The sequence below is a fragment of the Primulina tabacum genome, chromosome 1, assembly GCF_025594145.1.
Source record: "Primulina tabacum isolate GXHZ01 chromosome 1, ASM2559414v2, whole genome shotgun sequence".
Classification (NCBI taxonomy): domain Eukaryota; kingdom Viridiplantae; phylum Streptophyta; class Magnoliopsida; order Lamiales; family Gesneriaceae; genus Primulina; species Primulina tabacum.
This window is the reverse complement of record NC_134550.1, coordinates 20,332,144-20,352,837: the sequence shown is the minus strand read 5'-3', so window position 1 is coordinate 20,352,837 and position 20,694 is coordinate 20,332,144. Positions and strand designations below refer to the sequence as shown.

General features: G+C 40.1%; 1 protein-coding gene across 1 annotated transcript in view; it reads left to right on the top strand.

Moving 5' to 3' along the window:
- Nucleotides 1-4,978: 4,978 nt before the first annotated feature.
- The window catches only part of LOC142542842 (uncharacterized), a 38,095-nt gene continuing 22,379 nt past the window's right edge, over nucleotides 4,979-20,694 (top strand). The window contains exon 1 of the transcript XR_012819593.1: nucleotides 4,979-5,115. The gene's annotated coding sequence lies outside the window, so the exon portion shown is untranslated. The remainder of the gene's footprint in view (nucleotides 5,116-20,694) is intronic.

Genomic DNA, 20,694 nt, shown 5'->3' with positions numbered 1-20,694 from the left:
AGCTAACATCTGGGCACTCATGTCCGGTGGGGGCGGTGGAGGAGGTGGTAGGTCTCCCTCCTGTCTACGCTCCTCCCTGTCTTCTCGGCGAGGCTCCTCCTCTCTGTTGCGCTCTAAAATGCGTCTAGGGGGCATACTGTTCCAACATAACCCATACGTAACTAACATGCATAATTCCATAATTTAATACTGAAATACTCAAAATCTTGAAGCATGCTGACAAAATAATTTATGCTATAACTGAAATGCTGAACAAAATGCTGAATTGAAAAACTTCCAGACCAAAGGCGTGGCTTCGTGAGCTTCTCGCGGTCAGTAGTAGTGAAACCCTATACAGAACCACCGCTCTGATACCAACTGCAAAGGCCCTCGAACTACTTGCTTGAAAATTTGCGGAAAATTAAAATTTTTTTTTTTTTTTTTTTTTTTTTATTAAAAGAACTTAATGGCCTCGCTCATAAAATCACTGGTGAAACAAGTTCAATATTTCAAAATAATTGCAGCGGAAGAAAATAAAGTTTTCCAAAAATCACAATTTAAAAATATCCATCAACTGATAAAAATTGTTTGCGGAAAAACATAACAACTGCTGCACTGAGGTCCTCGGGTGCCACTACTGCCGACCCAAGCTGGCTCACTGGTCCCCGCCCTCGGCCCTGGCCTCATCAGTACCTACAACAATCAAGTCTAGTGAGCCTAAAGACTCAGCATGCATAAATCGCAGGTAACGAGTAAAACTCTGAATTTAAAATATGCATGAGTTAACATATCCTGTCCTGAGGCATACTGAAAATAATACGTACTGAGCAATTATAATACGTGCATAACTGAACTGGAAATCACTGTAAAAATATTTGCTCCTTGGAGCCTGTACTGAAATATCTGGTAAAATTTTCTGTTGAGATTATGTTTTACGCCTGTGGCCACTGCACTAAGCTGAACTGATCGGTAACTGGCTACCGGGGAGGCTGAAACTAAACTGAGCTGGCCGGTCACTGGCGACCGGGTGGTACCATACTGAACTGATCGGTCACTGGCGACCGTATAAAAATAACACTCCCACATAGTGAATGAACCACAAGCCATATCGCATAAATCTCAAAAATAATCATTTTCTATTTAATGCACGTAAAATAATTAACTGGCATAATGAAAATGTCCCGTAATTTTACCAACTGGATTGGATTGGATCGTTCCCAGGCTCGCTGCAACCTAACTGTGCCATTAAAATTATGCAATAGCTTAAACTTGACCAACTATGCAATTTACGTTCAAAAGATGCGACTATGACGCCTAATGACTTCGCATTTAATCATGACTCCGAGCCAACCTGAACCGACACTGAACCGACGTATAGTCATGATTAAAATACGCTGAAAAATCATAAAATAATGTTCCTAAAATGATAGGGTCGAAATCTAGGTGGAATGGAGGCCAAAACACGAAACGCTCTTTCGAGAGTCAATTTGGCACATTGCACCGTAAATTCTCGTACGACCTCAAAAATGATCCAAATGACAAACGGTCGAAAACATGACCTTCCTAACTCAATGAGGCACTGTCCAGTCCAAGGCCATGGGCTAAAAGCCAACCAAGAACTCGAACGAGCCTCTGAACCGACACAGCAACTTGCTGTAATTTCCAGCAGCTGCGACCTAGCTTGCATCGCGTCGTTTGCGAGACTTTTGGCCATTGGGGCTTGAACCACCGACCAAAGCCTCTCCACAACGTCCCAAGGAATGATTTGAACCATGGATAAGGGCCCTAGGCCAGCCACAATTCGCCTCATTCCAGCAACCACCCGAAAGTTCTCACCGAGGGCCCTCATGCTTGCGTGTGTAGTGTTTATGCTATGATCGATGTCTTGCGTCGTTCCAGTGGCCATTTGATTGACCATGGCATGATCTAGACATCTAGGAGCATGATATGAACCGTGGCTAAGGGCCATAGGCCAACCAAGATCCACACCAAGCCAACCAACTCGAAGTACATGCGCTGTCAAAACCAAAGGGGCCGAGAGGGGAGGGGGCTGTTTTCACGTTTTGATTAAAAACCGAGGGGCCATGGACCAAGCCACCAAAAGGGCAACTTAGTCACGTCTTAGACATGCTAGGGAAGTGATCCAACCATGGCTAAAGGCCCTTGGGGCAGCCAAGATCAGATCCTTCCTCCTTGACATCCAAACTGAATTTTCGAATCACATTTCTGCACTTATGGGGAACTTGCTGTCATTTCGGTTTTCCAGCAAGTATGGGGCTGGTTTGAATGGACCAACATGGTCCTAATGCATCCTACTACATGTATACAAGCCGCCTTGGGAGCCTGGAGTCGATCCAATACCTGAAACCATCAAAACTCAGAAAAACGTGAAGCTTGTCAAGGGAAGTCGAAAATTCTGCATGTGTGTTCCAAAATATTTTGACATGGATCTCGATTTTTGCTTGCTACAACATGATCATGTACTGAAAATAAATGATAATATGACTTGATTGAGGTTTGAAAGAAATCTAGACATGCCTGGTTTCGTTTCGAAAGAAAACGAACGAAACAACGACGACGCGGCACGGAGGAGGTGGAGCGCTTCTTGTCTACCTTCCTTGAACTCGATTTTCTTGCCTTTCTCCCTAGCTATGGCTCACGATTTTTACCTCTGAAAAGGGTCTTATTTTCACTCAGATTTCGAAAGAAAGGAGAGGGGGAAAAATGGTTAGGAGGGTGTGGGAAGTGGGTGCAAGATATAAGGAAGGATCAAGACCAAGTCCACTCCCTTTGAATTTGAATTTTGAATTATGGTTTGATATCAAATGAGTTGGTGGATGCTTCTAGGAGGTGGTGGCCGAAATTTATCTTGATTCTAGACTAGGATATGTCCATTTATTTAATTAAATTGTGCTCCCAAAAATCCTAGAATTATCCTACTAATTACATGCAAAGAATTGGTCAAAGTTGGTGAGTTGGAAAATGAATCTTCTAGCACTAAGGGTGGCCGAAAAATGCATGATAAAATAAAGGGAAATGTTGATTATCTAGTCAACTAATAATCCTTGAAAGCCTTACTAATCCTTTAAATAATTTAGTGAGCTAACCCCTTAATTTAATAACTTAAATGAATTCATTTCTTAATCACCTCAAATAATTAAATTGAATCTTCAAACCTCCCTTTCTAACTTAAATGAACTTAGTTACTAGCTAAATTAACTTCTGGAAATATTTCTCGAATTTTAAATTCTATCTCAAAACTCCAACTCCGGTCCGGCCTCACAGAAAATACTGAAATGCTAAAAATCATACTACTGAACTGAAATAATAAATAATTAACTTCAAATAAATGCATTTAAAATAATCATGCAATGAAGTCAATTAAATTTAAAAAATCTAGAATTATGCATGGCTTATACGTCTACTGATTTACGGGTTCTACAGTTGAAATCGAACCTTGATCGACATGGTTCGATCCATGATGGGATTCACTGAATTGCCTACATCGTTTTGGGGCTTTGCGCTTGAAAATGCGGCAATATTTTTGAATAATGTCCATACTAAAACAAGGGATAAAACACTATATGAGATATGGATGGGAAGAACTTCCAAATATTCTTACATGAGAATATGGGGATGTCCTGATTATGTGAAGCAGACAGTGGGAGGCAAATTGGATAGCAGATCCACTTTGTGCTACTTTGTAGGATATCCAAAAAATTATGTTGGATATTATTTCTATCATCCCAATTAAACAAAAGTGTTTGTTTCAAGAAATGCCACCTTTTTGAAAAAGAAATTTCTATTAGATAAAAAATGCAAGATGATAGAATTTAAATAAATTCAAGATACTCCCTCAACTATAGAAGTTGAACCCATTTCCCAACAACAAGTAGTTGAAGTACAAGCTCCTAGAAGGTCTGATAGGGTTATTAGACCACCTGCAAGATATACGCTTCTTCATGAACAAGACCAAGATGAGTCTTGTGTTGGATGTGATCCAATGAACTTTAAGGAAGCAATATCTGATACTGATTCAACCAAATGGCTTGAAGCCATGCAGTCAGAAATTGACTCTATGTATTCAAATCAAGTCTGGACATTAGTGGATCCACCTGAGGGAATCGTTCCCATAGGATGCAAATGGATATACAAAAGAAAGATTGGGACGGATGGGAAGGTAGTGACCTTCAAAGCAAGACTGGTTGCAAAAGGTTAACTCAAAGGCAAGGAATTGACTATGAGGAAACTTTTTCACCAGTTGCTATGTTTAAGTCCATTAGAATACTACTAGCCATAGCAGCATGGTATGACTATGAGATATGACAAATGGATGTAAAGACTGCATTCTTCAATGGAGACATCAAAGAAGAAATTTATATGTCTCAACCTGAGGGAAACACATCAGTAGTAAGTGAGCATAAGTTATGCAAACTTCAGAGATCAATATATGGTCTCAAGCAGGGGTCAAGGAGTTAGAACCTCAGATTTGATTGCACAATCAAAGAGTTTGGTTTTGCTAAGAATCCTGAGGAACCATGTGTGTACAAGAAAGTTAGTGGGACACTACAAGAAAAATGATTTTCCGCAGCACGTCATCAACAGCGTGCATTAAAAGCACGCTGCGAATAGTACTTTTAGCGACGTGCACCCATATATGCGCTGTTAATATTGTACAACTGACAGAAATAACGGCGTGCATTAAAATCACGCTGCGGATAGTAATATCCGTAGCACGCATTTATGTGTGCCGTTAATATAATATATAAACGACAGTGTGTGCACGTATGCGCGCTGTTAATATTAGCGTAAATAATTTTTTTAACAGCGAACTAAAAGTGTGCTGTGGAAATTATTATTTACAGCGTTCTCTGACCGCTATTAATAATATTGAAATAAAATTGCGCCAATTTCCCAAATTTATTTCACATCTCCGCGCCTCTTTATTTTCTTTGTAAGCGCACGCCCTTCTCTATTTCCCAAATTGTTTCATGCCCCCACGCCCTTCTCTATTTCCCAAATCCTTGAATCACTCAATCGATCGTCTCTCCTTCACTCAATCGCTCAGTGCTTCTCGGAATCACTCAATCGATCTTCTCACTTCACTCAATCGCTGTGGCTTCTCAGTTCTTGCAAGTATGCTTTCTTTTCTCAATAACTCCATCGAGAATTTTTTTGTATGTAAGTCTTTAGAATGAAAAATAGACAAATTTTTCCTTCTAAAATAACTTAATCGCTCAAGTTATTAATGTTATGTATGGAAGAAAAGCATTACTTGTATGATAGATACAACTTTGCTGTGGGTGTAATAAGAGTTTCCTGTCATTATTGTGTGTTTCTTATTTTAATAATATTTATTCCCAATTCTAGCGGTTATCGCTCGACTTATACCTCTGTTTACTCAAAATTTTCCAATTTCGCAGGTAAATTTTCCCTTTTTAAAATTAATAATAATCGATTTATGATCTGTTTTGTTGTGTTTTTCGGATGATTTTTAGCTGTCTAATGTTGGAGTATCTGTTATTTCTGTATGATTGATTTTTTGTAATCTTAGTCTCTTTTTCGTTTGAATTTGGGGATGCTTTGGCTGTGGTGATTTTACTTTTCGAATGAATATGACTGATTCGTTCCATTGTATTTGTTAAACTGTCATGTTGTTCTTAAAATGACACCTTCATTTCGTCCCATCACTGTCATAGTGTTCATAATACTCTGCCTACTAATCGTCTTGATAATAGTCTTCACTGTCCCTCTCATTGCTATCATAGGGCAAGAAACGCCTTGCGCGTTGTCCTCTTAAGCTCTCTTGAATTCGATCCCTAATGGCCGTTCCCTAAGAAATAAATGTTTGGAATGATACGAGAGAGTTGATGTATCTGAGTTCAGAAACTAGAGAATTTGAATGCCACCCCCAATGAATTGCTAAGACTGCTGCTTACCATTTTATGACAACCTTCTTCAAACATCTCAAGAAATCCGGCAACCCAGCGATCAACATTTTCGACCCAAACATTGGGATGCATGGCAGCTGTTCTTGCAACAGTTTGTATATGCCAGATGGAGTTTCGAAAATGTAAACAAGCTGGTTAGCGTTATAAGTGAACAACAAAGGATAGCAGATAACAATCTAATCATGGATTAGCTAAGTTCAATGCTTAAACCAAATGAGACTTGAAGATAGGGATCAAGACAACCATTAGGTAATAATACAAGCTTTGAGCATATATTGGGGCATTTTCTATAAAAGGCCCTTGCTTAATGTCTCGGCATTGAAATGGCTCAAGGATGCTTAATTAACAACTGATACATAGGTAGGAGTTGGGGAGGTGGCTTTGGTGGGTGTCACAGTGGTGGAGACGAATGCGCGGTCATTGGCTATATTCTCCATATTTTTTACTACATTTTCTATGTTTATTATCTTCCGTTTTTCAGTGTTTCTCTCTTACTTTTTTATTAAAAATATATTTTCAATATTATTGGGGTAAAAAAATAAACCTGCATATTATAATCAAGTCATGAGGAGACAAATAAGCCAACATTTCCATCACTAGAATACCTTCCCCCTACCTTTTCTTGATGCTCCTTAACTTTCTCTTGCAGCTTCTTCAGTCTCAAATTCACACTCTTCGTTTTTCCTGCACATGTTCGGTATAAGAATTTAGCAACTGCCAAAATTAAAATATGCCACATTAGTTTTGTGGTAATTAAATACCAGAACAAAGATGAATTAAGTTGTATCAGAATCAATATACGACAAAGCACAAAAAATATATATGAATCTCCATGCCTTGACATAGCTAACATTAATTCCTTTCTTGTATAGCCACCACTACAAGAAATCTGGTTTTTTGCGGCACGACATTAACTGCGAGAAAAAAAACATTAATTCCTTTCTTGTATAACCTACTTTACAATAATTCAAAATTGAATACTTATAAGAAAAAAATATAGAAAATTTTAGAGAACTGTTTATGTTATTTTCTCGATTTACCCGTATTTGTAATTGTTCTAACTACGAGTTTTAGATATGTACTGCATGACTTTTGTGTTTTTCGAACAGCAAAGTTATTGTTATTGAATTTTAAGAACACTTGCAAGTAACAATATCACATGAGTAATAAGTTAATTGGCTAAATTCAATCATATAATTTGATAAGGAAAATTGCATTAAAAATTTGCGAATTTTGAAAATAAGACATATAGTTCATATTTTCATATAATTTTATTTTGTGATTTGAATTAAATCTACTTTAACAGTTTTGTGGGTAGTTTTTAATTTTTATGGCAGAATTTTAGGTTATATTTTTATTCATTTTCTAATTTTATTTATGAAGTAATGAAAATTATTTGACGTCATATATTAATTTGAATGTTAAGGTTTGGGTCATTTACAAAATGGATAAAGAATGGATTCATTTGCCTTCAAGACTTGTACCCGAGTATGAAGAAGGGGTTCAAAAATTTCTTGCACAAGCCAAGGACTACGCCAAAACACGTGACGTGATATTATGTCCTTGCATACGTTGTAAAAATAAGAAGTATATGACATTTGAAAAAGTGTATGAGCACTTAATTATCAAGGGGTTCGATCCTTCTTACACGATTTGGTTCTTCCATGGTGAAACTGATACCCCACAATTTGAAGGTGAAGGTAGTTTAGGAGAAGTTCAAGAAGCGGAGGATGAAAGTAGAGAGGCATTTCACTTATATAGGGATGTATTTGTCTCAGATGAAGACGTTTGACACACTACGTCTAACGCAAGAGATTATGAGTTTGCTGATTTATTAGAAGATGCAGAAACTCCTCTCTTCCATGGATGTACGACTTATACAAAGTTGTCAGCATCTGTCACATTATACAATTACAAGTCTACCAATGGTCACACTGACAGTAGTTTCAATGATCTCCTTAAGATCTTAGGTGACATGCTTCCAGAAAAAACCACACTTCCACAAAATGTTTACTCAATGAAAAAGTTGTTGAAACCATTTGATTTAGGATATGAGAAGATTCATGCTTGCCCAAATGATTGTTGTCTATTTAGAAAGGAGCTCAAAGAATTAAACTCATGTCCCAAATGTGGTTCCTCAAGATGGAAGGTGGACAAAGTTACCTTCAAAGTTCGTAAAGGAGTTCCAGAAAAGGTGCTAATGTATTTTCCTGTGATACCAAGATTTAAAAGGATGTTTAAATCAGAAGAAATGGCTGAAGATTTGATTTGGCACTCCAATCACAAAAGTCAAGATCATATGATGCGTCATCCAGTTGATTCAGTAGCTTGGGATACAATAAATCACAAGTGGACTACTTTTGCATCAGATCCTAGAAATCTTCGTCTTGGTCTTGCAACAGATGGATTCAACCCTTTTGGTGACCTTAGTTCCAGATGCAGTTGTTGGCCGGTTATCTTGGCCAATTACAATCTTCCACCATTGAAGTGCATGTCGAAGGAAAATCTTATGTTAACATTTCTAATACCAGGACCCAAGCAACCGGGAAATGATATAGATGTGTACTTGGAACCTCTTGTGGAGGATTTGAAGGAGTTGTGGGACATAGGTGTGGAGACATTTGATGCATTTAGCAAGTCAATGTTCAATCTGAAGACTATCTTGATGTGGACAATCAATGATTTTCCAGCTTATGGAAACCTAGCTGGATGTGCCACAAAAGGGAAATTTGGTTGCCCAATATGTGGTGAAGACGTATGTTCTATGTGGCTTAAGAATAGTAAAAAGTTTTCATACTTAGGCCACCGAAGATTTCTTGCTCCTGATCATCCGTTTCGTGAGAAAAAGAAGTGGTTTAATGGGAAAAAAGAGAGAAAAGGAAAACCGAGGACTTTGACTGGCTTAGAAATTCTGAATGCGGTAAAAGTCATTGAAAATGACTGGGGAAAAAAGAAAAGGAGTCAGAATATCAATAATGCAAAGAGAAAGAGAAAAACGCATGATATTTCAAAAAATGTACAAAAATTAGATCAAATGTGGAAAAAGAAGTCAATTTTTTTCAGTTTGCCATACTAGAGTGTGAGTTATTTTGCTCTCTATTCATCAAGTTTTATAAATTTGTTTTTTTGTTCATAAACTTTTATGAATCCTGAACTAATACTATGAAATCTGTTAATGGTTACGTACAGGGACTGCTACTACGTCATAACTTAGATGTGATACATGTTGAAAAGAATGTCTGCGAAAATATCATAGGCACATTGTTAAACGTGAAGAAAAAAAATCCAAAGATGGTGTGAATGCTCGCAAAGATTTGATGCACTTAAACATTAGAAAAGAATTACATCCTCAAGAGAAAGGGGAAAATATGTTTCACTTGCCTGCTGCACTTTACATATTGTCTAAAAAAGAAATGAATGTATTTTGCTCTAGATTGAAGAAAATAAAGTTACCCGATGGCTATAGCTCTAATATTGGTAACTGTGTTTCTTTAGAAGATCATAAGCTTATTGGGCTGAAATCTCATGATTTCCATGTTCTAATGCAACAATTGCTATCAGTAGCATTGAGAAGTCTTTTACCTAAAGGTCCACGTAGTGCTCTATTTTTATTGTGTGCATTTTACAATGAATTATGTCGCAGAGTGTTAGACAGGAACCGTTTAGAACAACTCGAGGATAATATTGCTGAAACTCTATGCATGTTGGAAAGGTATTTTCCACCCGCTTTGTAGAACCCGTAACCAGACTACGTATAAGCCATGCATAATTCCAGTATTTTAAATTAAAATGATTTTATTGCATGAATATTTAAATGCTTTTCTTTAAAATTAATTATTTTATGCAGTAGTTTAAATTTTTATCTTTTCAGTTAATTCAGTAAGGCCGGACTGGAGTTGGAGTTTTGAGATAGAATTTAAGATTAAGAAATCATTTCCAGAGTTTATTTTAGCTAGCTAATAAGTTGATTTAAGTTAAAAAGGAGGTTTAAGGAATTATTTAAGTAACTTGAGGTGAGTAGGAAATAAATTCATTTAGGTTCCTTAATTGAGGTGTTAATTCACTAAATTATTTAAGGGATAGGTAAGGCTCTTAAGGTTTTAAAATTTATCAACTAGAAAATATTTCCCCTCCATTAATTGTTGAATTTTCGGCCACCCTTAGATGAGTAATCAATTCCTTGCCAACTCAACCTTTGACCCTTTCCTTGTTTTATATTAGTAGGATAATCCCTTCAATTTTTTTTCTAGCACCATTTAATTAATAATCAACCTTATCCTAGCCTTGTTTAGTATGTAGGAATCAGCCACACCTCACCCTTAAGCCCTCCAAAAATCATTTGATATCAAGCAATTCAAAATTCAAAAAGAGGGAGACTTGGTCATACCCTTTGTATCCCTTTATTATTGGATCTCCCTCACTCTCCTAACCATTTCCCCTCCCCAATCACCGAAATATTGAGAGAATTTCAGAGCAATTTCGTGGGTTTAGTGAGGAAAACCAAGAGCTCTTAAAGAAAAATAATCGAGTAGCAAGCAAGAAAAGAAAACGCTCCATCTCCTCCGCGCTGCGTCGTTGCGTTTCGTTCGTTTCTTTTCAAAACAAAACCAGGCATGTATATGTTCTTCTTTGCTCTTCAATCAAGCCATATTAATATTTTGAAACATCATACTCATGATTTTTTTAAGGCAAAAACCGAAATATTAATGAACCATTTTCGAAAATGTAGTGCAGAATTTTGTTCTTCTTTCATGCTTCACGATTTGCTGTTTTTGTGAGTACAGGTGGATGGTTTGATTCCAGGCTCCCAAGGCTACATCTAGACATGTTCTAGGATAGATTAGGACCACATTGGTCCATTGTTTCAGCCCCTATGCTTGTTGGAAATCGAAATGACAGCAACTCCCCAAACATGTCCCAATTGCATTCGATTTTCTTGTTTGATGTCAAAGGGAAATGGATCTGATCTTGGATGCCCTAAGGGCGTATAGCCGAACACTTCCCTATCATGTCTAAGACGTGACCAAGTTGCCCTTTTGAGGCTTGGTCCATGGTGAAATCGGTTTTCAAATCAAACAACAAGAACAGCCCCTTCGACCCTTTTAAATTCTGCATGTGTCCTCTCGGTTTTGGGTGTTGGTGTGGATCTTGGTTGGATCTTTAGCCCTTAGCCACGGTTAATACCAAACCCCATGATGTCTAGATCAAGCCATGGCCAACCATATGGCCATTGGTATGATGCATGATAGCAACAAAACAAAATTTCAGAAACATCACCGTATAGATTTTTGTGTTCTTGGTTGAAGCTTGGTGTTGTCCTAGGTGTTGGATTGGATTGTGGTTGGCCTAGGGCCCTTAGCCATGGTTCAAGCCACCCCTTAGGATGTTGGGAAGAGACTCTGGTCGGTGTTTCAAGCCCCAATGACCAATCGTCTCGCAAACGAATCAATGCAAGCGCAAGTGCAGTTGCTGGAATTTTCTTGCAGCAACTTGGTGCTTCGGTTCGGAGGCTCGTTTGAGTTCTTGGTTGGCTTTTAGCCTATGGGATTGGACTGGACAGTGCCTCATTGAGTTAGGAAGGTCATGTTTTTGGCCGTTTGTGATTCGGATCATTTTTGAGGTCGTACGAGAAATTACGGTGCGATGTGCCAAATTGACTCTCGAAAGAGCGTTTCATGTTTTGGCCTCCATTCACCAAAATTTCGACTTGCATCATTTTAGGAGCATTATTTCATCATTTTAAGTGTATTTTAATCATGACTAAATGATGGTTCGGTGTTGGTTCGGGTTGGCACGGAGTCATGATTAAATAGTTGGGCGTAATTGTCTCGTTTTTGGATTCAATTACAAAGTTTGGTCAAGAAAATCATTTGCATATTTTTCATGTTAAATTTAGGTCGCAGCGAGCCTGGGAACGATCCAATCCATGCGGTAAAATAATATAGGATATTTCATTATGCACGTATTATAATTGATCATGACAAGTTATTTTCACATTATGCCTCATGACATGATATTTTATCCCATGCAAATTTTACTATATTATTAACTCGTTATTTACGATATATGCATGATGAGTCTTTAGGCTCACTAGACTTGATTGTTGTAGGTACTGATGATGTCGGGGCCGAGGGCGGGGACCAGTGAACTAGCTTGGGTCTGCAGTAGTGGAACCCGAGAACCTCATTTACAGCACTTGCCATTTTTATGCTCAAACAATTTTTATCAGTTGTTGGATACTTAAATTTGTTATTTTGGCGAGTAATGATTTCTTCCGCTACTATTTTTAAACCTTAAACTTGATTTATCAATTTATTTTGTGAATGAGGCATTTTAATTATTTTTAAAAGAAAATTTTAAATTTTTCCGCAAATTTTCAAACACGAATTTTCGGGTCATTATAGCTTGTATCAGAGCAATGATTCTGTAAAGGGTTGTACTACCACTGACCACGAGAAGCTCATGAAGTCACGTATTCGGTCTGGAAGTTTTATATTTACGCATTTTATTTCAAGCAAGAATTATTTGACAGCATGTTTTCATGAATTATTTTACGTCCAGATTTATTTTATTGTTCAGTATTTGAATTTAAATAATTATGAAATTATGCATGTTGGTTACGTATGGGTTATGTATGGAACAGTATGCCCCCTAGATGCATCCTATAGCGCACTAGAGATGAGGAGCCTCGCCATGAGGACAGGGAGGAGCAGAAGCAGGAGAGAGAATTACCGCCTCCACCACCCCCTCCACCTGACATGAGTGCCCAGATGCTAGCTGGGATGACTCAGTTCTTCGCACAGTTTGCGGGGAACCATGCTGCGGCGACCAAGCCGACAGGGCCCGAGGCTGTCTACGAGAGATTTATAAAGATGCGTCCTAAGGAGTTTTTAGGGACGACGGACCCCATGGTTGCCGAGGGCTGGATCAAGTCCCTCGAGGTTTTCTTCGAGTTTATGGAGCTTGGAGATGCAGACAGAGTCCGATGTGCCACATACTTATTCGTAGGAGATGCCCGCTTATGGTGGGAAGGAGCATCAGTAGCCCTGAACTTGACTACACTGAGTTGGACACGCTTCACGGAGGTATTCTACTCCAAATATTTCACTGAGGAGGTGCGCACCAGGTTGACCACTGAGTTCATGAGCCTGAGGCAGGGAGATATGACGGTTACGGAGTTCATCCGTAAGTTTGAGAGGGGTTGTCATTTTGTACCCCTGATCGCGAATGATTCTAAAGCCAAGTTGATGCATTTCTTGGTGGGTCTACGGCCGATCTTGCGCCGTGATGTTAGGGTGTCTGACCCTACTACTTATGAGGTCGCTGTCTCCAAAGCTCTAGCCGCAGAGCAGGATCAGCGTGATATCGAGAGAGACCGCCAGGGCAAGGGCCCAGTCCAGGTACCGCATCACCCTCCTCCTCAGCAACATCAGCAGCAGAACAAGAGACCTTTTCATGGACCGCCTAGAAACAGAGGTCAGCAGTAGCAGCAGCGGGGACGCCCAGCCCCGAGGACTTCAGAGCACCCAGTTTGCCCTAGGTGCTCACGCCGCCATCTTGGAGCATGTATGTTTGGCTCAGGGAAGTGTTACAAGTGTGGCAGTCCAGACCACATGTTGCTGCAGTGCCCTTAGAGAAATCTACCTAACCAAGGCAGAGTGTTTGCTCTCCATGCTACGGAGAGGAACCCAGATACGATGCTCATGGCAGGTACCTTTAAGCTTTAAGTTTATATTTTGGATTTAATGTGTTGGGTTAAGATTTTTGAACATAGAATTGCAGTAGGATTGCATGCTCTACTCAGTATTATTTTCGGGAATTAGGTTAGAAGAACTCTGGCCTTTGCATGTCTATAAGTTTAGTTCTTGTAACTATTGGGTTCAGTTTAGTGTTCCAACCTTTCAGGGAGAATTTTTATAGCTGGTTCCGCTACGAAAGCCTTGATAGATTCAGGGGCTACTCACTCATTTATTTCGGAGGTATTTGCTAATTTCCTCAAGGTCAAGACCGTTGGGCTAGATGTAGCCTATTCAGTAGTATTGCCTTCTGGTGAAGAGATGGCAACTACCAATGTGATCCGATATATAGATCTGGAGCTCCATGGCAACCTCGTTTATGCGGATCTGATCGTGTTGCCGATGCCAGAGTTTGACATCATTCTAGGGATGGACTGGCTATTGCGGAACAGAGTTTTGATTGACTTCCAGCGGAGATCTGTTCTAGTCCGACCGCCTGGAATGACGCAGTTCTAATTCGAGCCGGACAGGTACTTTCCTTTACCGCGCATTATTCCTTATGTCCAGGCTAGGAAGCTCATGCATAGAGTGTGTCGGGCATTTTTAGCGACCTTTATATCTGTACCCGAGGCACCCAGTCAGTCAGCTTCAGATGTCCCAGTTGTCAGGGATTTTCTAAACGTTTTTCCAGAAGACGTCTCTTGTATGCCACCCGAGAGAGAGGTGGAGTTTTCTATCGAGCTTATGCAAGGTACGGTTCCGATCTCAAAAGCACCGTACCGACTAGCACCGACAGAGATGACTGAGCTTAAGAAGCAGATTCAAGAACTTCAAGATAAGGATTTCATTCGCCCGAGTTTTTCACCATGGGGCGCCAGTCTTATTTGTGAAGAAGAAGAATGGCTCTATGAGACTTTGTATTGACTACCGGGAGTTGAAAAGGGTTACAGTGAAGAATAAGTACCCACTTCTGAGGATTGAGGACTTATTTGACCAGTTGCAGGGAGCTTCGATATTCTCCAAGATAGATCCGCGTTCCGGTTATCACCAGTTGAGGGTGAGAGATGCTGATGTTTCCAAGACTGCTTTCAGGACTCGTTATGGCCACTATGAGTTCCTTGTGATGCCGTTCAGTCTGAAGAATGCCCCAGCGATTTTCACGAATCTCATGAATCGCGTATTTCAGCCGTATCTTGACCATTTTGTGATAGTATTCATAGACGATATTCTCGTCTCTCGAAGAATCAGGAGGATCACAGCAGACATCTGACCACAGTGCTGCAGACCTTGCAGAAGCACAAGTTATTCGCAAAGTTCAGTAAGTGCGAATTCTGGTTAGAGAAGGTGGCGTTCTTAGGCCACATTTTTTCTAGCAGTGGTATTGAGGTAGACCTAGCGAAAGTTGCCGCAGTCAGAGATTGGGTTGTGCCGCAGAATGCATCAGAGATTCGCAATTTTCTTGGGCTAGCAGGATATTATCGGAAGTTCATTAAGGGATTCTCATCTATTGTTGTTCCACTCACATCATTGACCAAGAAGAATGCTAAATTTGTGTGGAGCGAGGAGTGTCAGAAGAGCATCGATACTTTATCTCAGCACCAGTTTTGGCAATGCCGTCAGGGCCACGTGAGTTTGTTCTGTATACTGATGCTTCGAAGCTAGGTTTGGGCGCTGTATTGATGCAGCATAGGAAGGTGATAGCATATGCTTCTAGACAGTTGAAAACTCATGAGAAAAACTACCCTACCCATGATCTAGAGTTGGCCGCAGTGGTCTTTGCCTTGAAGATTTGGAGGCATTATTTGTATGGGGAGAAGTGCCAGATCTTTACCGACCACAAGAGCCTCAAGTATTTCTTTACGCAGAAGGAGCTCAACATGCGTCAGAGACGTTGGTTGGAGCTTGTAAAGGATTATGACTGTGACATTAGCTACCACCAGGGTAAAGCTAATGTAGTTGCGGATGCATTGAGCAGCAAAGTCGCAGTGATGGCTCATTTGACGATTCAGAGACCTCTTCAGATTGAGATGCAGAGGTTTGATCTAGAGTCATATCCTCAAGGTAGAGTTCCCCGTCTATCTACCTTGACTATTCAGTCCTCTCTTCTTGACCGTATTCGCAGTGGTCAGCCAGCAGATGAGCAATTGGCACAGTGGAAGAAGAGAGATGAGGCCAAGGGCAGTGTCTTGTATTCAGTTAGTGACGGTATTGTGAGATACCGAGACAGGATGTGGGTTCCTAGCAGTGGTTCTATTCGAGCAGATATTCTATCATAGGCCCACATGTCGTCGTACTCTATTCATCCAGGGAGTACGAAGATGTAACGAGATCTGCAGTCATTGTATTGGTGGCCTGAGATGAAGAAAGACATCAGACGATTTGTATCCGAGTGTCTGACTTGCCAGTTAGTGAAGGCGGAGCATCAGAGACCAGCAGGTTTGCTCAAGCCTCTTCCCATTCCCGAGTGGAAGTGGGAGAATGTTACCATGGACTTCGTCACCGGATTACCGAAGTCAGTCAGAGGGTCAAATGCTATCTGGGTGATTGTAGATTGATCGAGCAAAACTTGCACAGTGAATAATCCCAAAATTTATTTTATAAATGAAAGCTCGATTTAAATATCGCAAGTACACGATAGTCAAGTTATAATAAACGTAAGTGAATACGAGTATCGTTCCACAAGGACTGCGTTACACTATTTTTTTATTTTCAAGTAAAATTTCTTTAGCAACGATAAATTGAGTTGATGATTAAACTAATGTAAAGTAAACAATTAAAATAATTAAATTGCAAAGAAAACGTGTTCAAGAACGCAATGATTAATTTGGATTAAATCAAATGAGAAATGAATTTGTTGGAAATTATCAGTTCACCTACCACTCGTGTTTAAATAATTACACTCGACTTTTACTCATGCGTTCGACGGAATTCACTAGACTAATTAATATACTCTGTCGAGCTATATTAATACTAATCAAAAACTTGCAGTACTCAAGTGTCCTCAAATATTTAACAGTTCAAGATTGTATTACATTCTATGGAATCCACTAGCTTTCATTCGGGTGAACTATCACTATCGACACGTACCCAATTCCGTATATCTACTAAAATTGTAAATCCGTGGTTTATACTATTTGATCCTATTGTTAACTATTCTATCGAACTCATCAACAACATGAAATAATCAAAGGAAGTTAGCTAGGCTTCGATTGAAACACGAAAGAACAATAGCATAAACAATTCACTAATGAAAACGTCGAGAAATAATGTTAAACACCGAGTACGGGGTAGGATCCCCTCAAATCCCAACAAATCTAGAGTTTAGCTACTGAAATTCATGATAAAAAGCAACAATCAATGTAAGAAATAAAATACTGAATAATGAAAATACTAAAGATGACGATGGATGATGGCCACGACGCTTGGAAATCTCGAGGTCTTCGAAATCTCCTTTGCTCCTAGCCTCCTCTCCAAGAAAAATGATGAAAAGTCTGATAAAAGATGAAAAACGGCTGCTGTTCTCGTGTGTTAGGTTATGGTGTAGGATAGAGTCCCTAGAAATTTGGAAACAAATCTTTCTCAATCTCGCTTCTCGCTAGGGCGGTATATTTTGACCGCCCTAGCGAGAGGTCCTCGAATAAGCATCCTCGAGCATGTCCCTGGTTTCGCTGGGGCGGTCACTTTTGACCGCCCTAGCGAGACACTTGCGCAAAATAATCCTCGGCCAGACCACAATGCTCGCTGGGGCGGTCACTTTTGACCGCCCTAGCGAATCCTCTTCGACATTATGCCAAAGTTTCTCCCACTCTTTGGTTCAATTCCTACTAAATCACCACAAAATACACGAGGTCAGTCAAATGCTAAATAAGGCTAAAAAGATGCAAAATTAAACTAAACAAATTAATATGAAGCATGAATGCGACTCAAAACCAACACTAAAAACACGTAAAAACGAGTCCTATCAACCCCCTCATACTAACCTTTTGCTCGCCCTCGAGCAAAATAGGTTAAAGCACGAGATTCTAAACAAACACAACAAACACAAAATACTCAAACAAGAAATAACCAACACAAGTAAATGTCAATGGTGAGTTAACACTTTTATGCTCATGCCTCAGTGAACTTTCCCACATACAAATCATAATCAAGTCAAATCACAAACGAATACTCATTCTCATCTACACATAAATCTCGACACTAATTTGAACGTGTGTGTGTGTCATGATGGGTCTAGTCATTCGTACTTCAAATAGATCAATCATCCGATCATGCGAGTCACTCAATTAGCACTTCAATACAAGTCTCACTAGCATGCACCCCCGTGTCAATTTATCACTAACCATAATTTGAACTTTATTCGATTCTTAAGTGCAGAGAAGGGTGTCGAAAAGAAGGAAAATAAGCTCAAGTGGCTAACAGTCGGGAGTACACCGATCATTTTCATTGTGCAATCTTCAAGACTTTTCGTCTGACTTTCCTCGTCTCCTTACATCTCCAACTTTTAGCCCCGGAATAGAATTTCATTCTTTTTATTTCGGCTCCCCCTCACCTTACATCTCCACCAATTTTTTCTTTTTCGATATATATATATATATATATATTTTTTGATGCACAATTTTCACACGTGTACTCCCTAGGCTAAGAATATATACTTTGGATTACAGCTGGTTAGGAGTATGATATTTTAATTCAGTGCATTGAAAAAGGAGGTATATGTGAAGTTCAAGGCAAATCACATGTTCTCATTCAAGGTCCCAATTAGTGACTTATTTTCACGGGTTTACATGCTAAATCAACTCATAAATGATGCCTTTCAAGTTAACCACACAAAACCTTCAAATTTCACTATTATTCCTACAAAATTCTAGTCCCCACACATATGTGTTAAAAAAGTTCAACTTTGTGCCAAAATTCATGCTTTAACAATCAAGAGTACCATTCATGAGGTGACCCAATCAATACTTTTGTATACTATCAATTCAACATCATCATTGGCTCATACACTATGTCTTCTCACCATAAACGATACCAAATAAAAGAAATGCAACAATTTAAAACCAATTAACTAAGCAAAAATAACAATCTACCCCCCTCATACTAGAGTTGTGCAATGCCCTCAGTGCACAAAACGAAACAAACACTAAAAACATAAAAAAAACTCATGAATTTAAATGCAAAGATAGAATATGCAAAATAAAAAGAAAGGGGAAACAGTAAACTCCCCTGATCAGAAATCATCCTCCTCCTCATTCTCCGGCGGTGGAACTCCCTCTTCAGCTGCTGGGGGCATATGATACATGTACTGAAATTGGAAGGGTGGCGGGTATGCGGGTGTAGATGGCCGTCCGGAAGTGTCGATGCCTAAATGAGTTGAGATCCCCTGCACCAGGTGTTCGATGTTCTGAATATGTGCCTGATTAACGGCCTGGTACTGCGTCTGATAATGGGCCCAAGCGCCCAATTCGGCGACGCGATCTCGCATGGCATGGCGGCGTGGCTGCGGGGGTGGTGGTACATGTCCTAAGGCCGGAAGTGGTTGAGCTGCTATCCCATAATCGAAAAATACCTCCTCGGGCAGCTCAGCCTGTCTCTTCTCCCTCTTGGATTTATAGAGAGCCTCATCAATGGCTCTCATCGGCGGTAACCACTCATCATCATCTTCGAATATCACCCCCGCTCGGGCACACAGCTCAGTCACTATCGTCGGGAAGTGAAAAGCCAAATTGCTGCTATTAATGCACATGTTAAGCTGTCCGAAAATGAGCCTGCCCACATCAATCACCATCCCAGTACAGATGGCATAGAGAACAACCGCCCGCTCACGCTGCACATCACTCGTATGACCGACCGGCATCAATCTCTTAGACAAGAATGCATACCACAATGCCCCCTCCACCTTCAAAAACTTTTCAAGAATGACCGTGTAAGTCCCCGGTTCTTTCCACGTGGTGCCCGGATAACAGAGTGTGCGAATGATCAAATCATAATCCGGGTTAAGCACCCACGCCTGAAACACCGAATCGTCCACCGACGGTAAACCCAACATATCATTGATCGTCTTGGGATCATACGGGACTAGATGTCCCCTCACAAATGCCTTCGACTCATTTCCCTCCGGAGCATTGGCATAAAATTCACGCACAACCGGAACCACTGCTGCATTCGGTTGTGCTACAAAGGTATTCCACCCTCTTCTTTCTATTTGGGATTCCGAAAATTGACCGATAAGAAACGAGCTAAATCCACGCTCCGGGATTGGTTTCCTATGTAGTCTAGCATGTTCAAATCTCTCCCTAGCTTTTTCATTCACAAACATAGATGGAGTGGAACGAGAACTAGAAGCACCGTGAGTTACCTTAGATCTTTTGGGTGCCATGTAGAGATTGGAGTGCACAAAGTATCCAACCGCCGGAAAATTGTTGAGGGTCACCGGAGAAGCTCACCGGAATATGTGGAAGATGACCGGAGTTGCTTGAAAGACCGCCGGAGAAGAAAATCTTGTAGCCTAAATGCTTCCTCGTGGAGTGTATGGACCAAGATTGAGTCTTTGCCCTGAAAAATCACCAAATAATAAGGATTGAGCACAAAAGATGGAGGGGGGGTGCCGAAAATCGGAGGGGAGTAGTAGGGTTCGAAGTGGGGAGGAAAAGAGAAGAGGAAAGTATTTATAATCTGCGCGACTCGCTAGGGCGATCAAAACTGACCGCCCGAGCGAGAAGTTTTCGGAAAAAAAAATTTTTTGTTAATCTGTGCGACACGCTAGGGCGGTCAAAATGGACCGCCCGAGCGAGAAGTTTTCGGGGAGAATAATTTTTAATCTGCGCGACTCGCTAGGGCGGTATATTTTTCCCGCCCTGGCGAGACGTTTTCGCAAAAGACTTCTTTTTTTTTTTTTTTTTTTAAACGAGTACCCGCTGGGGCGGTCAGTTTTGAAACTGACCGCCCGAGCGAGAAGTGTTCGGGAAAAAAATTTGAATGCAATGCCATGCAACTACCTAAATGCAAATGATGCGATTAATAACTAAAAA